At 42.4% G+C, this 20,420-nt stretch overlaps 1 protein-coding gene across 4 annotated transcripts in view; it reads left to right on the forward strand.

Annotated features, from left to right (window-relative positions):
* Positions 1–20,420, forward strand: part of LOC140465746 (thyroid hormone receptor alpha-like) — a 360,010-nt gene that overhangs the window by 92,889 nt on the left and 246,701 nt on the right. For all 4 annotated transcript variants that reach the window (XM_072561447.1, XM_072561443.1, XM_072561446.1 and 1 more), the window contains one exon: positions 12,408–12,466. The gene's annotated coding sequence lies outside the window, so the exon portion shown is untranslated. The remainder of the gene's footprint in view (positions 1–12,407; positions 12,467–20,420) is intronic.

Genomic DNA, 20,420 nt, shown 5'->3' on the forward strand with positions numbered 1-20,420 from the left:
TACCTGTAAATGACTGTTAATCAGAAGCACTCACATCAGTGTGCACCTGGTAGATGTTCCTGTTGTCCCACTGCCTGTGTTTTTACATGTCAGACCATGTCCATATCCCCTGATAGGAATGTGAGTTTTAATATATTCAAAAAATGAAATTAGAAAAGACAGAGGGCCATTGATCTGCAGAGTAAGGCAGCTTGGTCTGTACCCCTTCTGATTGTTCCTGAGCTGTTTAGCATTGGGATCTGTTTATCTGTTACAGAGTCAAGGAGAGATGTACAGCACGGAAACAGACCCTTCGATCCAACCTGTCCATGCCAACCAGATATTCCAGCCTAATCTAGTCCCACCTGCCAGCACCCAGCCCATATCCCTCCAAACCCTTCCTATTCATATACCCATCCAGATGCCTTTTAAATGTTGCAATTGTACCAGCCTCCACGACATGGAAACAGACCCTTTGGTTCAACTTGTCCATGCTAACCAGATATCCTAAATTAATATTGTGTGCAATTCTGGTCTCCTTCCTATCGCAAAGATCTTGTGAAACTTGAAAGGGTTCAGAAAAGATTTACGAGGATGTTGCCAGTGTTGGAGGATTTGAGCTATAGGGAGAGGCTGAACAGGCTGGGGCTTTTTTCCTTGCAGCATTGGAGGCTGAGGGGTGACCTTATAGTGGTTTACAAAATTAAGAGGGGCATGGATATGATAAATTGACAAAGTCATTTCCCTGGGTTTGGGAAGTCCAGAACTAGAGGCCATAGGTTAAGGGTGAGAAGGGAAACATATAAAAGAGATGTAAGGGGCAACCTTTTCACACAGAGGGTGGTATGTGTATGAAATGAGCTGCCAGAGGAAGTGGTGGAGGCTGGTACAATTGCAACATTTAAAAGGCATCTGGATGGGTATATGAATAGGAAGGGTTTGGAGGAATATGGGCTGGGTGCTGGCAGGTGGGACTAGATTAGGCTGGGATATCTGGTTGGCATGGACAGGTTGGACCGAAGGGTCTGTTTCCATGCTGTACATCTCTATGACTATGACTCTAATCCAGTCCCGTTTGCCAGCACTTGGCCCATACCCCTCCTATTCATATACCCATCCAGATGCCTTTTAAATGTTGTAATTGTACTAGCCTCCACGACTTCCTCTGGCAGCTCATTCCATGCACGTACCACCCTCTGCGTGAAAAAATTGTTCCTTAGGTTTCCTTTATATCTCTCCCCTCTCACCCTAAACCTATGCCCTCTAGTTCTGGATGCCTGCACAAAGTAGATATTTTGCATTTAAACACAAAAGAAGCCTTGAGGCATTTTGTTATGTGGTTTAAGTAAAGTCACAGTTATTAGGAGAGGCAGAGTAAGTATATCCATTGTGCAGTTGACACCTGACTGAATGCAACAGTAGTGCAAGAGAAAACAGGCGAGTTCCAATGGTGATGATTCACAATCCTTTGGGGATCACCTCTACAGTTGGCAATATCCCAAGAAGAATATTCTAATCCAGAATCTCACCTACTTTCTATTGTTCTGGACTGTTGTTATATTTTGAAGAATTTACCAGCTGTTCACCTTAGTCTCGACACACCTTGAGAAACAAGCCAGTGGAGGGTAAAGCGGGGCTAGAACAGGCTTCTGCTCCTGGTACCTCTGGTGGGGGAAAGAGCAAGCAGTCCAAGTGATATCCGTCTTATTGATTTATTCACTGTTTAACATTGATCAAACTTACTGAGTCTGTCTGTAGGAGTTTGTAAACTGGATCATTATTATTCTTCTTTCCATTGATTTGTGCTTCTTGCTCCTGGTGCAGGTCACTGAACTATTGAACATTCGGCTGTGAAATGAATGCATGGACAATGTAGAGTTTGCTCAAATCCCTCCATGACCTCTCCCACTGTAACCGCTTCAAAAATTACAGCTCTCCCAAAACTCTGTGCTCCTCCAATGATGGCTTCTTGTACACTCCCAGATTTTCGCTGCCATATCATTGGTGGCTATGCTTTCAGATGCATAGACACTGAATTGTGGAATTTCCTCTCTAATCCTCTTTTCCCCTCCTTCAAGATTTTGTGTAAAACCTAATTCTTTCGGTCATCCACTCTAATATCTCATTATCTGACTCAGAAGTAATCATTGTCAAGAGCGTGTTGCTGAGAAAGCACAGCAGGTCAGGCAGCATCCAAGGAGCAGGAGAATTGCTGTTTCAGACATAAGCCCTTCATCAGGGTTGAGGCTCATTCCTGATGAAGGGCTTATGCCTGAAACGGCAATTCTCCTGCTCCTTGGATGCTGCCTGACCTGCTGTGCTTTCCTAGCAATACACTCTCAACTCTGATCTCCAGCATATGCAGTCCTCACTTTCTCCTCAGAGGTAATCATTAGCTGCTAACCTATCTGCAACACACCTTAGGACACCTTATTAAGTTAGACCACAGTTGAAATGATAATTGTTCAGGTCCGAAGTCACATTAATGTTTTTGTTCAATTGCATCTTCTTTTGCTTAGTTGGTATGATACTTGCTATGAATCTGCCTCCAACCATTAATGTAGTGCTTATATTAACTTCCATAACTTAAGGAAGCAGATGTAGATAGTGCTGTAATGAAGAATCCAACAGACATTTTCTACAATTACTATCGTGTACAATAATTACATTCCTTGGGCATAGAAGTGTCTGAGCTAATATTAAGCTATTCAGTTACTGACAGAGAAGCATGTCATGCTTCCAGAGATTAAAGATATGGTGCAATTTGTGAACTTTATATCATCAGGTCACATGCAACAATACCATGACAATATCTTATAGACTTTCTTTATTCATTCATGGGATGTGGGTGTTGCTGGCTAGGCCAGTACTCATTGTTCATCCCTTAATAGCCCAGAAGGGAGTTAAGATTCAATCATATTGCTTTGGGTCTGGAGTCACATGTAGTCTAGACCAAGTAAGGATCGTAGTTTCTGTCCCTCAAGACCATGAGCGAACAGGATTTACTGACAACCAACCCGTGGTCATCATTAGACATTTTATTCCAGAAATTTATTGGATTTAAATTCCACCACCTGCCATGGTGGGATTGAATCCAGATCCCAAAGCACTACCTGGGTCTCTGGATTAACATCCCACTGATATTACCACTAGGCCATCAAGTTCCCTCTTGAAGGCATCTCTTGAAAGTACACTGACATACTGACTGTGATACATAATGCGTCAGCCCTTGTCACAACTGTCCATCTCTCAGCATTTGATGTGCAGACGTTTGTGCAATGTTTGTGGCGTGGCATTAACATCTTGGAGATCTCATCCTAGAAAGTTCTTATAGTCAACAATAAAAACCGGAAAGTGCAAAAGAAACTTGGAAGGTTTGGAAAAATCTGTATTGTTAAGAACAGAATTAATGTTTTGAGTCTAATCTGACCCTTCATCAGCACCATTCGTTGGAATACTACCCTCTGCCACTTGATCAAATTCTCCTTTAACTTGTTCAGTCTCCTTCAAATAAAATCTGTTCCTATGAGTACCTCGCCCTCGTTGTGTCTGTCCTTTCGTAGGGTCAATGGATCATTCCCACATCCAGTCTTACTCAGGGCTTGTCTCAAATTTCCTTTTGGTACGTCAATGAAGGCAAAAAAAGAGTTACGAAGAACAGTCATATCGGACTCAAACTGTTAACTCTGTTTCTCTTTCCACAGATGTGGAGGTGCCACTGTTGGACTGGGTTGGACAAGGTCAAAAATCACATAACACCAGATTATAGTCCAACAGGTTTATTTGACAACAAAAGCTTTCGGAACCTTGCTCCTTCTTCAGGCGCTAGTGAGACCCGAGGAAAGAGCGGGGCTCTGAAAGCTTGTGTTTGATGCTGACAGGCCTACTGAGTTTCTCCAACACGTTTACTTTTACTTCAGATCTCCCAGCATCCACAGTGCTTTGCTTTGATTTGCTTACAGTCAGCATGTTTAATGAGTTTTATATTTTAAGTCACTGGCACCCTTTCCTCGAGCTGCCCACGTTAACATTGGTGTTATAAACCAGTATGGTGTTTCTGTAATATGGTCATGGACTGGTAAGGGGCAGTGCATTTGATTACAAGGTTACCTTTCTTGTCCTTTCTGATTGGCTGTGGGAAAGCATAAATGAAGCATAATAATTCTGTTTCATCATTCCAAACACTTACTATTTGAACGACAATGAGTACTGTTTTTACTTTACTGGTAAAAGGAGTATACGAGTGTAGCAGGATTATTTTTCCAACAAATGTGTGCCATCTGTGAACAAAAAACAAAGAATTGTGTCAATGGGCTGAGGAATAGCAGATTGTTTTGGATATATGTGAACTATTGCATTTGGTAAAACAAACAAGGGCAGGACTTATACAGTTAATGGCAGGGCCCTGGGTAGCATTGTCGAACAGAGAGACCTCGGGATTCAGATACATAGTTCTTTGAAAGTTGCATCATAGGTAGGTGGGCTGGTGAAGAAGGCATTTAGCATGCTTATCTTCATTGCTCCGACCATAGACAATAGGAGCTGGGAAGTCATATTGAGGTTATACAGGACGTTGGTGAGACCTCTTCGGGAGTTCTGTATATTGATCTCTTTGCCCTGTTGTAGGAAGGATATTATTAAATTTGAGTGGATTCAGAAATGATTCACCAAGATATTGCTGGGACTGAAGGGTTTGAGTGATAATGATAGGTTGAGACTTCTTTCACTGGAGCATAGGAGTTGAGGGACAACTTTTTCGCACAGAGGGTGGTTCATGTGTGGAATGAATTGCCAGAAAAGTGGTGAATACAGGTAGAGTTAAAACATTTAAAAGACATTTGGACAGGAACATGAATATGAAGGTTTTGGAGATTTTGGAGCTGAAGGCAGGCAAGTGGGACTAGTTGAGTTTAGATTAGATTACTTACAGTGTGGAAACAGGCTCTTTGGACTAACATGTTCACACCGACCCTCCAAAGAGCAACCCACCCAAACCCATTCCTCTACATTTACCCCCTCACCTAACCACGGGCAATTTAGCATGGCCAATTCACCTAACCTGCACATCTTTGGACTGTGGGAGGAAACCGGAGCACCCGGAGGAAACCCACGCAGACATGGGGAGAATGTGCAAACTTCATACAAACAGTTGCCTGAGGCCGGAATTGAACCCGGATCTCTGGTGCCATGAGGCAGCAGTGCTGACCACTATGCCACAATGCCGCCCAAAATTTGGGAAATTTGGTTGGCATGGATGAGCTGGGTCTGTTTCCAAGCTGTATGACTCCATGGCTCTATAACTGCAGATGCTGGACTTCTGAAACAAAAGGTAAAAACAATGACTGCAGATGCTGAAAACCAAATACTGGACTAGTGGTGCTGGAAGAGCACAGCAGTTCAGGCAGCATCCAACGAGCAGCAAAATTGACGTTTCGGGCAAAAGCCCTTCATCAGAAATAAAAGCTGATGAAGGGCTTTTGCCCAAAACGTCGATTTCGCTGCTCGTTGGATGCTGCCTGAACTGCTGTGCTCTTCCAGCACCACTAATCCAGTATTCTGAAACAAAAGCGTAAAACGTTGGGGATGCTCGACAGGTTTGGTAGCTGCTGCAGAGAGAAAGCACTCTTAATGTTTCGGGTCCAGTGACTATTCTTCAGACACAGCACCAGCCGTGTTTCAGTTGGTAGCACACTTGCTTTTGGCCTTCCCAGTTAAGTTGAAGTTCAAGACCCTAGCATTAAAATCAAGGTTGGTATTCCAGTGCAGTACTGAGGGAGTGCTGCATTGCTAGTGGTGCTACCTTTCGGAAGGGTGTTTATGAACAGAAACCTCTCCACTGAATGTAAGAGCTCAGTTTCAAAGAAGAGCAAAGGTGTTGCTGATGGCCAATGTTTAGCCCACAATACCACAGAGACAGATTCACACTGAGACCTTGCTGTGTGCAAATTAGCTCTTGTGCTTTCTAAATGGAAACAGTACCTCCAGTTCAAAATGCTTCATTAGCTGTGAAATGCTTTGTTGTAAGACATGCGCTATATATAAAGGCAAGAATTTTCTTTTAAGTTGCAAAGTACAGGAGTAGGGGTTAAAAGAAAATCAGGGCCCATCCATCTTACCGACAGTTATGAAAGAGTTGCTCACCAGGTAACAAGGGAAAGGGATCTCACACACCACCATAACCACTAAAGTAGCAGCTGAGACAGAGGTGGAGACCACCCATTTTCACTTCTCCCCTATTACAGTCATAGAAATGTACAGCATGGAAATGGACCCTTCAGTCCATCTTGTTCATGCTGACCAGATATCTGAAATTAATCTAGTCCCATTTGCCAGAACCTGGCCCATATCCTTCTAAACCCTTCCTATTCATATGCCCATCCAGATGCCTTTTAACTGTTGTAATTGTACCAGCCTCCACCACTTGCTGTGGCAGCTCATTCCATACACGCACTGTCCTCTGCGTGAAAAAGTTGCACCTTAGGTCCCTTTTAAATCTTTCCCCTCTCACCTTAAACCTATGCCCTCTAGTTCTGGACTCCCCCACCCCAGGAAAAAGACCTTGTCTATTTATCCTAACCATGCCCCTCATCATTTAATAAATCTCTATGAACTCACCCTCTCCAGGGAAAACAGTCCCAGCCTTTTCAGCCTCTCCCGATAGCTCAAACCCTCCAACCCTGACAACATGCTTGTAAATATTTTCTGAATCCGTTCAAGTTTCACAACATCCTTCCAAAAGGAAGGAGACCAGAATTGCATGCAGTATTCCAAAAGTGACTTAACCAATGCATTGAGTGAAGAGAGCTAGCAATGGCCCATTACTGCAGGAACTATAAAGAACTGGGTGGCCTTGAGCAGAATCTCAGCTTCCACTTGACAGAATGCTGTTACAAACCTGTAATTTGGGCTGAGTGACTACACAGATTCTTTTATTGAATGCTTTCAACCCAGAATAACCTAATGGTTAATTAAGTGGCCTGCACTGCAGGAAGTCAGCAATTGTTAGCATTTACCAGCAATTAAGTCTTCAATTTGGCAGACCTTTAATTACAAGATGATTGAGCTCCATGCTTAATATTCACTGGTCGACCATTTCCCAGGTGAGTTGTATCAGAGCTGGCTGCAACACTGAGTCAGGTCTTAGATTCCTGAACCCCAGTCAATTCACAACAGTTTTGCTTTTTTATTTTCCATTCAGAATGTGACTTATGAATTTTCATCCTGAATTGAATTTTCTGTTTGAAATGAGTTCAATTTGACCTGCCCTAACAAATTCTAAGAATTGCTAGCATAATTTAAACACTCAACATGGAGCGATCATAATGAATTATGTTACATGTCCCAGCATGATGTACAATAACAATGTCAATTGATGCTACTTTCAATTGTCAATCCACACTCTTCTTAATGGTTGAGTGTCTCAATGTTGCTACCCTTTGAACAGCATTGTTGTGGCTATGAAGCCCCCATATGTCATTGTCAGCTCAGTGGTAGCATGCATGCCTCTTCAATTGAAGGATGGTTGGTTTAAGAATGTAACATTGACTTCTTTTTCCCACTTTGACCCCGATTATGAGGCGTGAGGATTGTCATGATCCCTAAACGAGTGGGGGGGATAAAACCTGCAAGATGGTGGGGTGCTTTTTAAGTTGGAAGTCTCCCTGTGGATGTCGGATGTGGTTATTATTACTCAGTCAGAAATCCATGGAGAAAGTGAGCACTGCAGATGCTGGAGGGTCAGATTTGACAGATGTGGCACTGGAAAAGCACAGCAGGTCAGGCAGCATCTAAAGAGCAGGAGAGTCGATGTTTCAGGCATAAGACCTTCATCAGGGATGTTGAGCTTATGCCCGAAACGTTGATTCTTCTGTTCCTCGGATGCTGCCTAACCTGGTGTGCTTTTCCAGCACCACACTTTCTAAGTCAGAGATCTGTCAAAGTTTTTGACAGTGGCGACCCCAAATCCACCTGGTTCACTTCAGGGAAGGAAATCTGCCATCCTTACCTGGTCTGGCCTACATGTAACTCCACACTGACAGCACTGTGGTTAATTCTTAACTGCCCTCCAAATGCCTTCTTATTGCAGACTTGTCAAGTGGTCAATGCCACGCAGTTCTTTTTAATTCACACAGTAATGGCCCAATGCTCACTCTCACCACTCCATAAGGATGTGGGATTGGAACAGAATTGGGATCTGCAGTAATGTCCTGCCACTGACAGGGTGGTCTGTCAGTATTAAAAGCTGGAAATTATCTTATTGGCAGATTTACTAACTTTCAAGCTGTTAGTGGTATAGTGATTGTTTTGTTTGGTCGCTACATGTTCCTCAGCACTATTATTACACTCTGTAACTGAAATATGCAAAATTGTGAAAGGGCTTGACAGAGGAGATGTTGAGAAGTTTGATTCTCTTGGCTGGGGAATCTAGAATAAGGTGGCGGGGGGGGGGGGGGGCAAAGTGTCAGAATGTGGATCAATTATTTCGAAAGATGAGGAAAGCTTCTACACTCAAAAGGTTATGAATCTTTGGAATTCCCTCTCCCTAAGATGTTGGGGATTTCCCTTGTTGACTGTATTGATGTTGCATTGGGGTGCAAAAGTCTGAAAGGGTTAATACTGGGTAGTATTAACCTTAAGGGCTACCTGCTGAGTTAATATCACATGGACTTGTGGACAGAACTGTGGAGGATCTGGAAACAGAGAATCCCAACATTCAGGTCTTCCTCATAGTCTGTCCAACAATGTCTGTTGAATCAATGTAGCATGTAACTAGTTGCTGCCAGGTACTAAACTGCTTATTTTTCAATACAAGCACCTCTTTAAGGACTGTTGTGGTGCAGTGGTAGCGTCCCTACCTCTGAGCCAGGAGGCCTGGGTTCAAGTCCCACCTGCTCTAGAGGTAACATTGCTGAGCAGGTCGATTAGAGAAAAAAAAACCCAAGAGAGTTTTGCTTCATGAAGCCAGCCAATGCTTTTCCTCAGCCTCATGAAAGCAAGATGGATCCACAGTTCCTTGTATCTAGGTAACTGCAATCCCAGCACAAGGTAAGGTACAGCCTCCACTTGGCCACACTGTTAACAACTGAAAGCTGAAAGCTGGTCGCTCAGGGAATCGAGGGGAATGCAGAGTGAGGGGGAAAGTGTAGTTGAGACACATGGTGAGCCATGATTTTGTTGAGTGATGAATCAGACCCAAGGGGCCATCCGACCTATTCCTGCTCCTACTCCGTGCAGAGAAAACCCAGTCTCACTTTCCCTCTCTCCACTGGAGGTTAGGGCAAGTCTTCAGGAACCCCCAACCATTCTTTTCCGGAGGAGATCATGATTTTTTTGCAGTGTAGTCTTCCCACAAGAGATATCGATCCATTTTGTCAAAGACAGGAGAGGTGCAAAATGATTTAAACTACATTGACGGGGCGAGTAAGGAGTTGCAGCATAATTTCTGAGAGTTCCGCTGGTTGTGAAGGAAAGCTACAACTCAGCAGGTGTCAGAATCGAATTTGTTGCCAAATGGGGAATTGTGATGGGAGGGCTGATTTGGCAGCGTACTTGGAACTTACTCAGTCAAAGTCCCTCATCCCGAGCTGTGCTTGCAGCTGTCTGGCAGCTGCAGGAGTTCAATTCCAGCTCTGTGAGCGAGGGTTTCTGAAGCTCTGTCCGTGTATCATGACTGACTGCTCCTGCAGGCGTGAAACCAAAGGACTGCAGAGGCTGGAAATCAGAAACAAAAAATGGAAATAGCTGGGAAAGCTCAGCAGGTCTGGCAGCATCAGTGGAGAGAAAGCAGAGTTAACATTTCGGGTCCAGCGACCCTTCTCCAGAACTGATTGTCACTTGGAAAAGTTGAGGTATCTGCTGAAGGGGAGGGGGTGGAGTAAACAAAAGATGGAGGTGATGCCTAGAGAGAGAGAGAACCGTTGGACAGATGGGGGATGAAGGGTGACTTTGGGGAATCAATAGCTGCTAAGGGTCATTAGCTACCTTTCCACCACCTCTAGCAGAATGCCACCACTAGATATACATACCCCGCCCCTTATTGTCAACCCTCTGCAGGGACCTCTCCCTCCAGGACATCCTGGTCCACTCCTTCTCCGAGTGCCCCCACAGCCCCTTCCACTGCAATCGCAGTTGGTGTAACACCCCTCCCTTTGCTTCATCCCTCCTGACTATCCGAGACCCCAGACACACCTTCCAGGTGAAGCAGCAATTCTTCTGCACTTCACTCAATCTAATCTACTGCTCCCCTCTACACTTGGGAGATGAAATGCAGATGGACAACCATTTTGCGGAACACCTATGTTCCATCGCAAAAATAACCCTGAGCTTTCCACTGCCTGCCAATTTAACATACCGCCACGTTCCCTGGCCAAGACCTGTCTCAGGCTTGCTGCAATGTTCCAGTGAAGCTCAGTGCATGCTGGAAGAACAATACCTCATTTTCCACTTGGGGACCCTGCAGCCTTCAGGACTCCAGATCGAGTTCAATAATTTTAGAGCCTGAGCACCTTCATTCTTGTCTCTACCCCAACCCCCAAACTCCAGGCCTTGTCTCCAGGGCTGTGACCACACAACACATTGACAGTCACCAATGGTCCCCATTAGCAGTTCTTGATTCTCCCAGGCTGACATTTACCCATTCCTTTGTCTGTCTATTCTCTTTCTCTGGGCTCCATCGCCACTTGCCATTTACTCCTCCACCCACCCCTCCTTCAGCAGATATACCAACCTTTTCTGAGCTACAGTCAGTTCTGAAGAAGGGTCACTGGACCTGAAATGTTAACTCTGCTTTCTCCCTCCCCAACCACAACCGATTCAGTGGCCAATCAAAACCCAGTAAAGGGCCTCAACCAGGAGTAGCCGCATGTGGGTCTGCTGATGCGCAGCCGTCCCAGACGCTTTGGGCTGGGAGGGGTCACGGGACCATCAGTGCCTGATCGCCGGTGTGAATCTGTCCTTCCCAAATCTTTTCCCTCTGCAACTCCACTTCGAAGCTTGAAAGCTGACACCACTCCTCAGCGTGGAGTGAGGGAGTGAGAGGGGAGCACCATGAATGTAATAACTCTGTCTGAGTTCCTTGGGGTCTATAGCTGCCTCAGAGTTCACAACCCCAAAGTTTCAGCTCAAGACTCCATTTGGGGCCATGACCCTCAGTCTGGGAATGTCTTAGATTAGATTACTTACAGTGTGGAAACAGGCCCTTCGGCCCAACAAGTCCACACCGCCCTGCCGAAGCGCAACCCACCCCTACCCCTACATTTACCCCTTACCAAACACTATGGGCAATTTAGCATGGCCAATTCACCTGACCTGCACATCTTTGGACTGTGGGAGGAAACCGGAGCACCCGGAGGAAACCCATGCAGACACGGAGAGAACGTGCACACATTAAGATTCACCCCCACCTCTGCAAACCACATGCAAAGTTCCTCAGTACACGAAAAGAAATTGCTGGAGAAACTCAGAAGGTCTGACAGCATCTGTGTTGAGAGAAACAGAAGTAATATTTTGAGTCCAGTATTCTGAAGAAGTCACACAGAGTCACATTGCAGTCCATGTGCTATAGGAAGACCCATAATGCTGTTAGGGAGGGAATTCCAGGATCTTGACTTAGTGACAGTGAAGGAACAGTGATATATTTTCAAGGCAGGATGGTGAGTGGCTTGGAGAAGAACATGCAGCTGGTGGCACTACTATACATCTGTCCTTCTAGATCGAAGAGGTCATGGGCTTCTTGAACTGCAACATTTCAGGGCAGCAGCCCAGGGCCAACTAGAGGTGGGCAATATATATTGGTCCAGTCAGGGATGCCTTGAACCCATAAATGAATAAAAATGTAGCTAGTTTGCCCATAATTTTGGACCATGAATGGGAATTGAAATTTTCATTGGACAGTGTTTCAGATTATTGGTATGTGTTTGACAAGTTTTCCCTTAGACAAATAGAAGCCGTATCGTGGATGTGGCTGTTAAGAAAAAGGAAACTTTCTTTCAGTTTATTAATTTGAACAAGTCTAAGAGGTTGTATTAATCCTTACACTTTGAAAGTCGTCAGTGGAGGGCAAATTAAGAGCTTTTCAGAACTCCCCCAATGTTCTAAATTATTTTTCATTCTGAATTTGGATCCAGACAATCTGTGGCTGGGATTTTGCTTCTGAAGCCTCTGTTAGAAAATGGAGCAGATTGGCACTGAGTTAACCTCCTTCATTCTTCACAAAGATTCAGTATGTTGTTGTGCTGAAGGAACACCGATAGTAATGAAGGAGAAAGTGTTCTTTCTCTGCGAAAGGAAAGTGAGACATGTTCTATATTTTGAATGAGAGAATTGCTCGTTTCTAGGCAACGCATTTTGTGGCTTCATAAATATCAATGTGTGCAGGGACAGATGCGCGTACAAATGTGCTTTTAAATTCTTTATTTTTTTTATTGCAGGAGGTTGCTTCCGAAAGAAGAAGGAAGACTCGGAATATCTGAAGGTTTGCAGTCAGAAGGTATGTTTGTGTTTGAATGCAGTCTGCTTTTGTTCTTCTGAAAGAACGTGGAATGGGAAAAGGCAATTCAGCAACCAAGCCTGCACTTTTCAAAGAATGTGCATAACCCATTTTAATCCAAACAAATGATCTATTGAGTGGAGGTTTGTCAAATTTCTGCTGATGCTGATGCTCTTGACGAGCTGTAAATGAAAGAAAAATTCAGCTTTGTTACTTTTTTGATTCACCATGGTTTCAATCCAAATAATTTAAATTGAGTTCAGTTTCCGAAGTCTGATCTGACATTTTCGATGTCAAGCCATTGTTACTTTAGAATTGAGCTCTGGTGGTGCATTGGTAGTGCCTCAGCCTTTGGGCTAGAAGCTCTGGGTTCAAGTCCTACGACAGGACTTGCTGACCATTGAAGGTGCCTTTGTAATGTGGCCAAACAGATTGGTTGCCAGCTTGTAAATCCCTCCGATACATTTTGATGGTGGGTGGTAAGAACGCCATAGTTTCCGGGGTACTGCAGTTTTTTCCAGGGGAAAAAATTGCAGTACTTTGCTCATAAGCATGGACCAATCTCATGAATGTCTGTGGCCCAACCTTTTGAAATGAAGACAAGAGAAAAGGCAAACTTTGAGATTGCCCGGGGATGATGACATCCTGTTTTGCTGTTGTACCAGTTATTCCCTGGTTTTCCTTTAATGTGTGAGCCTAGAGACATTGTGCAATGAGTGGGGAATATTGCCTTCATTGCTCAATCCTTTGAGTATAGGAGTTGGGAAATCATGTTGAGGTTATACAGGATATTGGTGAGGCCTCTTCTGGAGTACTGTGTCCAGTTCTGGTCGCCCTGTTATAGGAAGCATATTATTAAGCTGGAGAGGGTTCAGAAGAGAGTTAGCAGGATGTTGCTGGGTGTGGAAGATTTGAGTTATAAAGAAAGCTGGACAGTCTGGGGCTTCTTTTCACTGGAGTGGAAGTGGTTAAGGGGTGACTTTATAAATCATGAGGGGTATAGATGGATTTAATGATAGGTGCCTTTTCACTAGAATGGGGGATTTCAAGAGTAGGGGGCATATTTTTAAGGTGAGAGGAGAGAGATTTAAAAAAGACATGAGGGGCAATTTTTTTTACATAGAGGGTGGTTCGCATGTGGAATGACTTCCCGAGGAAGTGATGAATGCAAGCGCAGTTACAACATTTAAACTTAGATGAGTACATGAATAGAAAAGTTTTGGAGCGATATGAGACAGGAGCAGGCAGGTGGAACTAGTTTAGTTTGGGACTATGTTCGGCTTGGACTGGTTGGACCGAAGGGTCTGTTTCTGTGCTACATGACTCTGTGACTGTATGACAACTGAATGGGAGATCTTATCTCATCCTATACATCGACCTTGGCGAGAATGGGACCTTGATAATTATACAGTTCCAGATTAGATTCCATTCTCAGCTATTTAGAACTTTAACACTACTAATTGGCGGTGGTTGAGTCACTGTTTGGACATTGGTGGACAAATGAACAAATATGGTATCAAAGAGAACTCATTTTCATCTTTCAGGGCATAACCAAAAAGCTCAAATAGATAATCTTAATAGTATTGAAACTATTTTAATTTCTAATTAAATGGACACTGATGCCACTGTCTGTGATACAAATGTAGAAATTTAGAAAACAGCTTGAACATATAAAGAAAATAGTCATTTAAAATAAAATTAAAATATAGGGATTGCTGTACACCCTATTCATGTCTTTTGGAATGGAATCACAACATGTTGGGGACTGTAGGGTCCCACACTGTTGAAAGGTAAGAATGTTAACTTTGGGGATCACTGCATTGCTTTGAGTGTGATTCAAGCAACATTTTATCAGTTTGGTACAGTGAGGATGTGCAGTGTGACTTTATTTAATAGTATGCAACTCCAAAGCTCGCTCTAGGACATTTTAAGACTTTGTTGTGAAGTGTTTAACATTTAATTTGATTTGACTACTTTGGGATGTGAGGACAGTTTTTTTTAAAAATCCTGTATGAAAAGTCTGTGTGAATAGCATGTTGTCTATCAAGTCTGAAAACAGTAAAACAGGAGAAGAGGTAGTGGTGATTAAATGACCCAGGGCTTGGCTTTTAAACAAACCTTTTCTTGATAGCTAATTATAAAGCGGCTTTGTCTGAAATGCGGGATTCAGCTGCTTGTTTTGCTTTTTGGCTGGAAGATGCTTTGGATAGAGAAGACACCCCTCTCCTCTTTCCTTCCCCTCCTCTCCATTCCATCACAACTCTCATCTCCCAAAAAAACCCTAGAGCGACACAAGGTCATTAAGGTAATATATTTCAAAGTCATCCCCAAGAGACAAATTTATTCTGAAAGAAATATTCCTTTCTCAGAATTTTGATTCAACAAATAGTGTATTAAGGAGATAGAACTTTACTAATAAGGAAAATAATTGAGTGCAGTTTAAGGTGGTATCACTGGATATGGTACATACTTTAGCGAATCCTAGTTAATCTGATGAGAGTGTGACAGGGCAGATTTAATTTGCTTGATCAAAATATTACTGTGTTTGTGATCTCAACAATTCAAACTTTTTTTCGGGATGAGAGTGCCGTCTTTTCTATTATGCTGCTTCTTCTGAAACTTAAAATTCCCCTCTTCCCGACCTACCTTTTAAAATAATTACATAAAACATTGGTTACTGTATGATTTTCTATTTATTTAAAGCATACTAAGTTGAATTGCTTTCAGTTAGATTTTTGTTTTAAGTAAATTGTGACTGTGGCTGATCTTTAGAACCACTGTGACTCATGGACTCTCACACTCCTGGTTTAACAGGGTGGGGATTTGGTCAGATATTAGTTGGATATATAGGGCTCTTTCCATAGCCTATATCGCCTTGCAGACATAATGCACAACACAGTGAAATTACCTGGAAAAAGCCCGGGCTTTGGATATTTTAGTGAAATAGAAAATGCTATCCCTCCCTACTTTCAGGCCTTCACACAAAATCAGCATTCACCCATGAAAAATGCCCATTTGCAGCAAGTGTCCAGCAGTTGCTAGGCAGCTGTGGGAGGTATGACAATCTTTTTCCATCACTTTAAAACAGGGGAGTCTCGGCTCGAAAGGATGCTTTGTGAGTGCTTCTGTGAAATACTGTTTCTGGCACCACCAATTGGTGAAAGGGTTTTGTGCTTGCAAGCTCCGATAGTCGGTTTCTTTCTGGAGAATTTGCACTTGCACTCTCTCCAGCGTAAGGAGACAACTGAGATTGCTCCAAATGAAATCTGAGACCATCACTATCACCTTGCCAACCAAATAGTCAGGGAGATGTCAGCTTTACCTAAAGAAACATTTCCCTATTAGGTAAGATTATTCAAATAAATACATTTACAAAACAGCACCTTTCAGGATGACAGGACTTCCCACAGTACTTACCAGCCACTAATGTACTTTGAATGTATAATGGTTATTCTGTTGTATGTAAAGAAATGCAGCAAGACCTGGAGAACATCCTGATAAGTGGCAAATAAAATTTTTACCATACAGGCAATGATCAAATCAGGCAAGACAGACTTTAGCTATCTCCAATTGGCTATCATTGGCATTACCATCATTGAATTCCCCTACTATTAATATCCTGCATGTTAAAATTGACCAGAAGCTGAACTGGACATGCCATACATGATGTAGCTACAAGAGCAGCTCAGAGGTTGGGAATAATGCGGCGAGTAACACACCTCCTGTCTCCCCAAAGTTTGTCAAACGTCTCCAAGGCACCAGTCAGGAATGTTCTGGAATAATTCCCACTTGGCCAGAATAACCATATCTCCAACAACACTCAATAAGCTCATACCATCCAAGACAACTCAGTCCACTTAATTCACTTTCTTCACCATGGATAAATTATGGCAGCAGTGTGCACTTTTTGCAAGATGCATTGCTGTGATTCAAAAAGGCTCTTCCAACAGGACTTTCCGGACTCACAACCTCTATCGCCTAGAAGGACAAGAGCAGCAGATACAGTGAAACAATGACCAGTAATATGCATAAGGATCCTGGGATCTGGTACCTCTCGTCTAATCGAGCAAATACCATCACAGGTCAATCTTGCTTCCTACCAGTTCCAGTTACCAACCCAATTGGCTCCACTTGATCAACTTTATTGAATGAGCCTTTCTAGCAACTTCAGTTTTTGTTTTAGATTTATATAGCATGTTTAAAAGTAAGGTGTCAGGGTGCTTCGCAGAACTGCTATGAAGCAAAATTCATCACCAAGTCAATAAAATGAGATTAGTCAGTCCGATCACTAAAAGCTTGCTCAAAAGAGATGGTTTTAGTCATTGCCTTAAAGGAAGAAAATAAGTTATGATTTAGATTAGATTCCCTATGGTATGGAAACAGGCCCTTCAGCCCAACCAGTCCACACCAACCCTCCAAAGAGTAACCCACCCAGACCCATTTCTCTCTGACTAATGCACCTAACACTATGGGCAATTTAGAATCGGTAAAAACAATGACTGCAGATGCTGGAAACCAGATTCTGGTTTAGTGGTGCTGGAAGAGCACAGCAGTTCAGGCAGCATCCAAGTAGCTTCGAAATCGACGTTTCGGGCAAAAGCCCTTCATCAGGAATAAGGCAGTGAGCCTGAAGCGTGGAGAGACCAATGGCCAATCCACCTGACCTGCACATCTTTGGACTGTGGGAAGAAACCGGAGCACCTGGAAGAAACCCACGCAGACACGGGGAGAATGTGCAAACTCCACACAGACAGTCACCCGAGGCTGGAATGGAACCTGGATCCCTGGCGCTGTGAGGCAGCAGTGCTAACCACTGAGCCACTGTGTCGCCTGATTAGGAAGGAAATCCCATAATTTGGGAATTGGGACTTATGTCGCTGAAAACTCAGTTGCCTATGACAGAATAATTAAAGCGGAGGTTCAGAAGTAGAGGAGATTCTCAGAGGGTTGTAGGCCGGGAGAAGATTTTAGAAACGGAGAGGAGTGAGGCCATGGAAGGGTTTAGAAACGAGGATAAGAACTTTAAAATCCAAATATTAAAATCAAGAATATACTATATTTTATTTACTCTGGCTAATTTTATGTGTGAATCTAGCAGTTTTGTTGCTGAAATTTGAGGTGTGAGGAGGCTGGATTTTATAGTCAGTAAAGCAGTCAGCTTCACTGTCCCCATCTCTGGTGGAGGGCCTCTTCCTTGGAACAGCTCATTGTGTCTGAATCCCATGCCAAAACTGAGCTGAGCTGTGGCTAAGGGTGGAACAGTCAACTCAATAGTACTATTCAGCTGCAGAGAAAATATTCAAGATTGTTGTTCCCTGTAGCCATCAGCTGAGGTACACAGGAGTTTTGATCAATGTGGCTTGACCTAGAATGCGACCTTATTCTTCAGTTCTTAGTGAGGAACTAAAAGCAAACAATGCACTACATCAGACTGTACGCCTCGGCTACTTAGGTAGATAATGTGTACATGGGTTATACATACAAATAGTCTTAATTTCTGACACAATAAAAGGTGTCAGATTGTGTGTCTAATCTAAGAGTATCTAATATATAATCCAATTGATTGTGAATATTCATCCGTGAAAAAACAACTAAAAATAATAATTATCAAGTCATTATTGCATCACTGACTTGGCTGCATACAGATTGACTCTGGTGTTTCCTATATAGCACTTCAAGACCACTTAAGTGATTGAAAAAGCACAAAGGGATGTCCTAAGCCTTCAAGTGCTGTTAGATGGATGAAAACCTTTCCCACTTCAACACAACATTTCATTCAGAATTAGCATTTATGCACCAATTTGGGAAAAATGCTTATGTTCAAATTCTGAAAATTTCAATGAGCTGCAACGTGATACAAATTAATGCAAATTCGAATAGCCACAACTCCTTAACTTAAGGCTGTAGTTTTCACAATGTACAGGCCAATAAATTTATGGATGTGTCTGGTCAGGCACATGTTTTTTCACTTCAGCAGAATCCCTGAATGAAAGTTTTAGGGATCTTACTCATCAAAGTGAAGTTTCTGGAAAAAAGTCACCAAAGAACAAATTTTACCAAATGAAGAAAAGCAATTACAGGAAGTCCCTGGGTTACGAACGAGTCCCGCTTTTAAGTCTGTTTGTAAATCAAATTTGTATGTAAGTCGGAACAGTTATGTGTGATTCACATCTATCATCAATTAGTCAAATGTTTGTCTTCATATACAGTATATATTTTACCCAAAACATCTTAAATATAATAATAATAAGTGTAACTACAGTACAGTATTTATAATTGAGAGAGAGAATGTGTGTGTCTGTATAGGTATAAAAAGAATTAAAGAAACATTTCTTACTGTTTAGATAGAAAAGATAATGATAAAAGGTTTACACATGCTCTCGTTCCAATTGATGTCTTGCATACCGAAAGGAGCCTGAAGTAATAATTAAGATGACTTTATTAATTGGATGATGGGCCCAGTGCTGGAGAGGATGGGCCTGCTGCTGGAGAGTCAGGGTCTGATTCGGCTGCTGGAGAGTGGGACAAACTGCTGAAACTGTGCAGTGTTTTGCGCAAAGTGGTCCGCCCATTCTTTAGTACAAACCATTGTATGTGACTTGATTTTTTAAAAATAATAGGCTTTACGGACGTCAATTTGTAAGTCAGCCGTTCATAACCCAGGGAAAGCCTAGGTTGATTTTGTTGTGTTTTAGGTTCAAAGTTCATATTTTGTCTTCTTTACTCAACCATGTGAAAGTGATTTGGAGATGCCAGTGTTGGACTGGGGTGTACAAAGTTAAAAATCACACAACACCAGGTTATAGTCCAACAGGTTTAATTGGAAGTACACTAGCTTTCGGAGCGACACTCCTTCATCAGGTGATAGTGGAGGGCTCGACCGTAACACAGAATTTATAGCAAATTTTGCTATAAATTCTGTGTTACGATTGAGCCCTCCACTATCATCTGATGAAGGAGCGTCGCTCCGAAAGCTAGTGTACTTCCAATTAAACCTGTTTGACTATAACCTGCTGCTGTATGACTTTTAACCATGTGAAAGTGGTTCACTTGAGTACAGATCATTTGGACACTTCATCATGCTTATATAATTTAAATATTTTAGATTTATTCCATATATGTCAAGTAAAATTCTTTATTAAAGAAACTTGCAAAAGAAATACCTCAGGTTGGTCCGAAATACTGTTCAGTCACCAAAGCACTTGTGTTGTATCATCACTGTTTTAAGCCGTATCCCCTGAACATCATTGTTTTTAAACACCATTGTTGTTCACAATCTCTTCAAAATCTTGCTTTCTCTTATGACATGTGTTCCAGCCACTTGGTTGTAAATATCCTTGTTAATATTTCAATACATTGCTTGCTGGACCAGGTTTTATTTTAAGTTTCTCTTTATTCAGTTTCATGGAAAGGTTTACTCTTTGGCAATCTGAGACTGTATTCCTCTAAGTGCGATTAGACAACAATTGGAATACAAACATGAAGCTTCATTCGCTGGTGTGGTAAAATACCTCCAAAGTGATTTGTACCTCTATCATTGCTCATTCAAATGCAGATTCCATAACTGACCTGTCCATTTTTGCAATCCTATTGTAAATGTATTCTGCTTTAATTTAATGGTCGTGTGGTGAGCCCTAATTTTGAACAGTATTGCTATTGACCATACAGAATTGCTGAAGATGGCTATCTTATTATAATACCACAGGTTGCAAACGAATTAGTATTTATATCAACAGATCAAAATTTTGAGGTATCAATTAATTGCAAATTAGAGAAGTTTGGTGTTCTTATGGTTGACCTTATAATATTCCATTCTTATGATTAATTGCATTTTGAAAGAATGAAATTCCTCCATGTTTGACATAGGCACTGGAATTTTCACAAGGGACATTTCTTGTGATAAATGCATTTCGAACGCACCCTACGTTTTAGCACTTCTACCTTCCTACTTAGA

Source organism: Chiloscyllium punctatum, chromosome 42, assembly GCF_047496795.1.
Source record: "Chiloscyllium punctatum isolate Juve2018m chromosome 42, sChiPun1.3, whole genome shotgun sequence".
Lineage (NCBI taxonomy): Eukaryota > Metazoa > Chordata > Chondrichthyes > Orectolobiformes > Hemiscylliidae > Chiloscyllium > Chiloscyllium punctatum.